Source organism: Suncus etruscus, chromosome 14, assembly GCF_024139225.1.
Source record: "Suncus etruscus isolate mSunEtr1 chromosome 14, mSunEtr1.pri.cur, whole genome shotgun sequence".
Lineage (NCBI taxonomy): Eukaryota > Metazoa > Chordata > Mammalia > Eulipotyphla > Soricidae > Suncus > Suncus etruscus.
This window is the reverse complement of record NC_064861.1, coordinates 90,357,105-90,364,474: the sequence shown is the minus strand read 5'-3', so window position 1 is coordinate 90,364,474 and position 7,370 is coordinate 90,357,105. Positions and strand designations below refer to the sequence as shown.

The 7,370-nt window shown below is 49.7% G+C and overlaps 1 non-coding gene across 1 annotated transcript; it reads left to right on the top strand.

Annotated features, from left to right (window-relative positions):
• Nucleotides 1-4,838: 4,838 nt before the first annotated feature.
• On the top strand, nucleotides 4,839-4,945 carry LOC126028964 (U6 spliceosomal RNA). The gene has a single exon (XR_007502630.1). It is a non-coding gene; the product is annotated as a U6 spliceosomal RNA (small nuclear RNA).
• Nucleotides 4,946-7,370: the final 2,425 nt, after the last annotated feature.

Here is a 7,370-nt window from a genome sequence, read left to right as displayed (position 1 = left end):
TAAAACAAATTTTTCTTCATTAATTATCCAATAATTTCCAGCTTATTAAGAATTACAGAGCCTGGAATGATAGTATAGCAGTGAGGGCATATGCCTTGCATGCAGCTGACCTGGGTTCAATCCCCAACATCTCTGAGTACTGCCAGGAGTAATTCCTGACTACAGAGTTAGGAGTAAATCCTGAGCATTGCTGTGTGTGGCCTCAAAAAAAAAAAAAAAAAAAAACAGAAGAAAAAAAGGACTCAAAAGAGGTAGGGCATTTTCTTTGCATGTGACCAACCTAAGTTCAATACAGTCCCCTGAGCCAACCAGAAGTAACCCCTGAGCACAGAGTAAGCCCTAATGTGGACACACACACACACACACACACATATCATATAAAGAAGAGAAACGGGCCCAGAGATATAGCACAGTGGTGTTATTTAATTCTACAGTGTTTGTCTTGCAAGCAGCGGATCCAGGGCCCAAGGTGGTTGGTTCGAATCCTGGTGTCCCATATGGTCCCCGTGCCTGCCAGGAGCTATTTCTGAGCAGACAGGCAGGAGTAACCCCTGAGAATCGCCGGGTGTGGCCCAAAAACCAAAAAAAAAAAAAAAAAAAAAAAGAAGAAGCATTAGCCCATTATATGAAAAAGTGGTCTGACTATTCAAGCAGAAAGGTGAGAAAGCACACACTTCAGACTGATACTTTCCAGATATAAGTTGCATCTTAGTTTTTTCTGTTTTTAAAAGTCAATTAAAACTGTTTTTCCCCCACCACCAGCAATACTAGAGACCCATGTGGCACCAGGGATAAAATCTAGGCACCAGCCTGCAAAGCTGTACCTCAGCCATGAGCCAGCTCTCCAAGACCCACACTGACCCTTCACATATGCTGACAAACCTAGCACACATCGGCAGCTATTAGGAGGGTTTTTTCCCTTTGCCACCTCTTACCAAAGGTTCTGTCTGCCTCCTCGAACTGAGCAAGCAGTGCCATCAGTATCAATAGTCCCGTTGCAGTAAAAAAGAAAAAAAAAAAATCTATGAAGCCAGAGCCCTAGAGCACAATGTGCAGGACACTCGCCATGTACAGATCCACTGGGTTCGATCCCCCACAGCCCATAGGGTCTCCTGAGCCCCAAGCACCAGGAGTGATCCCTGAGTGACCCAAAACAACAGCCACAAAACTCTTCAGTGAGTTGGGCCATACCAAAAAAGTCTCTAACAAAAGGAGGGAGAGCAGATCCAGGTTGATCCCCAGAACCCCGTGTGGTCCCGAGCCCCACAGGAGTAAGCCCTGAGCACTGCCAGGTGTGGCCCAAAAACCCAAAACCAAATAAAAAATGACCAAAGGGGCTGGAGAGATAGCATGGAGGTAAGGCATTTGCCTTTCATGCAGAAGGATGGTGGTTCAAATCCCGGCATCCCATTTGGTCCCCTGAGCCTGCCAGAAGTGATTTCTGAGCGCAGAGCCAGGAGTAACCCCTGAGCGCTGATGGGTGTGACCCAAAAAACAAACCAAAAAAAAGATGACCAAAACAGTACCCACCATTCTCCTCCGAAAACTTACTACTAAGCATTTTGGGAAAAGAAAGAATCTGGGCCATTTTTTTACCCTAAGCATTTAAGGGTGCAGGTACTCCACGAGGAGAGGGAGCCCAGATCCCCCAAGTGAAAGCTACTCCAGCTGAAGACAGACTTCAAGAGAATAACGCAGAGCTGACTTTCACTCGTACATAATCAATTTGTTACTGAACAAAGAATCCTTTTTAATTGCCTGTGGCAATTAACGGTAATCATTTTCCTTTGTCTTATTCAAAAGTGGCGCAGGCTGCAGTAGATTGGTTTGACCTTTCTTTCATGTGAAACACCAGGCAACTGCGAGTTCTACACAGCAAAAAATATTTTTTCCTTTTCTGTCTGTCTGTCTGCCTGTCTGTCTGTGTGCTTCAGAATGCTACTGAATGCAGCTGGCCTGCTTACTTTTTGTTTTTGTTTCTGTTTGGGGAATTTGGGTCACACCCAGCAATGCTCAGCTGGCTCTGTACTCAGTTACTTTCAGGAATCACTTCTGACCGTGCTTGGGGGACTATGTGAGATGCCGGGGATGAAACTCGGGTCAGGCATATGCAAGGCAAAAGTGCCCCACCCACACGCCTATCGGTCTGGTTGGCCTCTGGCCTACTTACTTTTTTTAAAACTGCCATTCAAAAATCTATTAAATATTATCATGAGGTCCAAATCAATAAGTCAAGGGGCAAAGTATATTGGGGAGCCCCACACCCAGTATTGCTCAGGGGCCACACCCGGCTCTGTGCTCTGTGAACCATATGGGTTGGCATTAGCCACACGCAAGGCACATGCTATAGCCTCTGTGGTATCTCTCAGCCCCAGCAATGTCTATTCTTTTGTTTTTTTCTTCTGGTTTTTGGGCCACACCCGGCAGTGCTCAGGGGTTACTCCTGGCTGTCTGCTCAGAAATAGCTCCTGGCAGGCACAGGGGACCATATGGGACACCGGGATTCGAACCAACTACCTTAGGTCCTGAATCGGCTGCTTGCAAGGCAAACGCCGCTGTGCTATCTCTCCGGGCCCGCAATGTGTATTCTTAGCCAGACCTGTCTAGTTGCTAAGTTTTCTCAGACCAAAAAATAAATAAATAAAAATCACACAATTAGAAACTACTCAGATACTATCCTATTTGCCAAGAAAGTAAGGTGGTTTTTTAATTCAGTACTTTTTCTGTGCTTTGTTTTTGGCTGTGCTCAGGGATCACTCCCAGTGGTGCTGGGGATGAAGAGAGAGCAAGCGCCTTATCCCCTGTACTCTCTCCAGCTGCAAGAAGGACTGAAGAAATCATTACAGGATTACAGGATATCTTCTTTCAATTGGCCAAGTTCACTTGTATAGAAGTTTTATTCTATCTGGGCTTGAACTCAAATCAAAAATGAAGGCCCAGGGTCTAGCCCGAGCAACAGCACAACAGGTAGGGCATTTGCCTTGTACAGGATTGACCCAAGTTCGATCCCTGGCAACCCATATGGTCCCCTGAGCCTGCCAGTAGTGCAGAGTGAGGAGTTACTCCTGTGCACTGCCGGGTGTGGCCCAGAATAAGAAACAAAAACAAGACAGAAATGAAGGGGCAGAGAGATTGTACAGGAGCAACAGCAATAGTACACGAGGCTGACCCAGTTTCGATACCCAGCACTGCACAAGGTCCCCCAAACCCCGCAGAAGTGATCTGCGAGCACAGAGCTAGGAGTAAGGCCTGAGCACCTTGGCCCCAAAACCAAAGAGCTGAAGAAAAAAAAAAAAAAAAAAAAAAAAGCAAAGGTAATAATGCCCAGCTTTTCTCGAAGCCAGCTATCAAAGCAGGCTGGTACTTGTGGGCTGGATTCTTCTCAGGACACTGGTGACAAGAAGGAAACCACCGTGTGCTCCAGAGAAAAGAATAAAAATACTCAATCCTGGTGGGACTAACTCCCAGGGAGGCAGAGAGCCATTGGAGCGGCCCAGGTTCCAGTATTTCGGGAAGGGTATTGGCCCTGCACATGGCCACCTAGGTTCAGTTCCAGCACCACCAGGAGTGACCCCCTGGGCACAGAGCCAGGAGCCAGCCCTGAGCCCCGCCAAGTGTGGCTCAGAAAAAGCAGCAAGAAACGCCATAGAGGAGTCTGGCGGACACTGACTTCCCTCGCCCTTGAGTCGGGTCATAGCCCAGCTCTATCCGAGCTCTTCCCAGTGCAGGTGTGAACTGCGTCGCCCACTGTCACCACCTCAGAGACCTACCGAGTAGCCAGGCAGCCCCGTCACTCGTGCACTTTGGAATCAGGCCCACTTGGACTAGAACATCACGTGCCCACTATCAGCTGGGCAACCCTGCCAGAAACACACAAACCCCCATCCCCCGAGAAAAGGAGCGGTGGGGATATCCCCTGCAAGTGTCTGTGACCATCCAAGCTGGGCCTCCTGACACGCCCCACCCAGGCACCAAGAAACAGGCTGCTTAGGCACTTGCTTAGGTTTCATCAGCCAATGATGTGGTGGTTTACTACTAGCAGAGGTATTTTACCAAACGTGCCAAGAAATAAAAAATAAATGACAAACTCCTTCTGCTCAAAGACATTTACTAGCTAGAAAGAAGACGAGTAATAAAAGCCATAAGGCAGATGGACACCAGCTAGCACAATCCCTTCCTAGGATTTATTTTGGTAGGCTGGGGTGAGCCACACCCTGGCGGTGCTCAGAGTTGACTCCTGGCTCTGTGCTCAGGGATCACTCCTGGCGGTGCTCAGGGGGTCGACCATACAGGACACCTTGGGTCGAATCTGGGTCAGCCACATGCAGGGCAAGAAGTGCCCTCTCCCCACTAGACTATGGCTCAGCGCCTTCCATCACTTTCAAAGGATTAGTCGCCCAGAGAAATGACTTGGCCACAGCCACAGCAAGCCACGGAGCCAGGAGAGGACCCACGTTCCTTCATCCGTGTTCAAAGTCTGTTTTCTCTTCGCTATGGGAAGCTGCCTCTCTGAGGTCCAATTCAACTTCCAAGTACAACCTGCACTCCGATGAGGGACCAGGAGACGCTTTTGAAACGGGAACAAAGATAAACCAGGAAAGCTGGGCCCAGGGCCGGGAGAGATAGCACAGTGGCGTTTGCCTTGCAAGCAGCCGATCCAGGACCAAAGGTGGTTGGTTCGAATCCCGGTGTCCCATATGGTCCCCCGTGCCTGCCAGGAGCTATTTCTGAGCAGACAGCCAGGAGTAACCCCTGAGCACTGCTGGGTGTGACCCAAAAACCAAAAAAAAAAAAAAAAAAAAGAAAGCTGGGCCCAGAGGGGTAGGAATACAGGAGCCGTGCTTGCTTCGGCAGCACATATACTAAAATTGGAACGATACAGAGAAGATTAGCATGGCCCCTGCGCAAGGATGACACGCAAATTCGTGAAGCGTTCCATATTTTTAGTTTTTTGCAATGAAGGGAAAAAAAAAAAGGAATACAGGAGCCATGTCAACCCAGCCGAGGGAGTTCAAAAGTAAAGATGAACGTTTGAGAGAAAGGAAGATGAAAGAGACGGGCGAGATGGACCGTCCCCGTTCAGAGAGACGCTGGTCTCGGAAAGCAGAGGCAGGTACAGCCCAAAGAAACCTGGGACAGTCTCTACCAGGTCGCCCAACTGCACATCAGAGGCGCAAATCAAGGCAAATTCAATGGCCAACACCAAAGGGCTTACAAGTATTTGCCACAGATGAAGCCTGCATGATGAAGGGTGGTTTCAAAAAAAAAGAAAAAGAAAGAATCAACATAAACTTGGGGAGAAGATGAACACGAATGATTTGTTTGTGTTTCTTAATATCAGCAATTCAAGTGTAATTCAGACCCCAGTTATTGGAGCAGCTCGGACAACAGTGACTCAGCGCTGGGAAATGCAGCACTGCTCATAGGAACCTGGTTGGAGTCCGGGAACCAACTCGATTGGGGCACCTCACTGACACCCCAAGATGGACTCTTCCTTCACACCAATGGCTGAAAAAGAACAGCACCGCCAAGATGTTGGATCCGAAAAAGCGAAAAAGCTCATGGGACAAAAGTGACCCGTGTATTTTATGATGCCACACCCACAAGCTCCTACATCCCCATTCTAGAGTCCAGGGGGAGGGGAAGACAGGGTATCCCTGGGCACCCCTCCCCCATACATCCTGGGGCCAGCACCCTCCTCTCCTCCCAGACCTCCAGCACTTTTCCTAGGAGGACCGGAAGCCTGTCACCAGGCCCCCTGCCAGCCCCCAATTCCCCATCTGTGACTGCCAACCCTCAGCCAACCAAGGATCCATTTGTGTGAAACAAGAAGTGGAAACTACTGGGCCAATGACCATCCCCAAAACGCCACCAAGGGGGTCAATTAAGACCCCACTTGGCCTGCCAAAGGGTGAAGCGCTGACAGGGGCCAAGGGAGATCACAGGCGGATCACAGGGGGGAACCCAACACCTTTCAGCAGATCAAAGGGGGCAGGATGAGCTGCCAGAGGCCTAAAGGAGCCTAGAAGGTGGGAGGTGGCAACCGCCTTACCAGACCTGCGCCCATCACACAGGAGCAGAGCCCACTACCACACCTCCGGACCTGCGCCCAGGACCACCTGTCCTGTGCACCTCGCACCCAAAGGACCCTTTCTCTGATGCTTGGCTTTCGATGCCAAGAAAAGGGTGGACAGGAGTCCGGAGAGCGAAGGGAAGGAGCCCAGCAGAAAAGACCAAGCCATGGTCAGTTCAAGCAACCAGGGCAGGGCAGGACAGGAACCAGGGAAAGCCTGGGAGAGGGGGCAGCTGTCTACTCCATCCCCCCAACTGACACAGTAACAGCTCCAGAAGGCTGAGGTTCCCACTTCCAATTTCTGCAGATCCCCAACCCCATCAGCCCAGCAAATGCAATGCTGGGGTCTCTGCCATTGGCAGGAACATTCGACCCAACAAGACAGTCTCCATGCCCAGCACAACAGCTAACCAAGAGGTTAGGAGCAAGGGGCGGTTCCTTTTCTTCAGATGTTTCTCCCTCAGGTGCTAAGCCCACAAACACATAGAATACACACATACACCTCGGTCCTGGTCTGACTAGCTGTCTAATGTTTCCATACCAAGGAGGACCCATCACTGCGGGCAACCAGAACAGACGGGCCCAGATGGACGAGCCAAAATGCAGCTGTGATCAGAGAGAACAGGGAGCACCCAGACTCTTCAAGGGGCCCCCAGGGAGGAGCCCCCCCAACGTCCAACTCTGGAGGAGAGTGAATGCTTCGGATTACAAATCTGTCCACACAGAACCCTTTCTACACAAGTGCTAAGTAAACAAAGTTTGATCAGAGCCCAGTTAAGAAATAAGAGTATTTCCAGTAAAAGCTCCTTCACAGCTGGCCGGCTGCTTTAATATGCAATTGCCCTAGGCCACAGGGAAAGGGGGGACAAGGATCAGGCCCTGATTTACTCAAGAAATAAAATACATAAACCAACACTGTACAAAAGATTTCCTTCTACCAAGTGGAGGAAGGAAAATGGTTGAAAGTCAACGGTGAGACCACCAACCACCTCTGGGGCTGCAGCAACAGGACAGCAGGGCACTGGCCTTGCATGTGGATGACCCAGGTTTGTTTCCTGGCACCCCACATGGTCTCCCCCGCATTCCACCCTCACCTTACCAGGAGTGATTCCTGGGTGCAGAGCAAGAAGTTAAGCCTGGAGCTCCTCCAGGTGTGGCACAAAAAAAACCCAAAAAGATAAATAAATCACCTCCTCTGAATCAATGAATTTCCTAAAGCCCAAGGCAAGTATAGAGGAGGAAGGAAGCAAAAAAAGAAGGGAGGGAGGGAAGAAAGGAGGGCAGCAAAGGAGGGGTA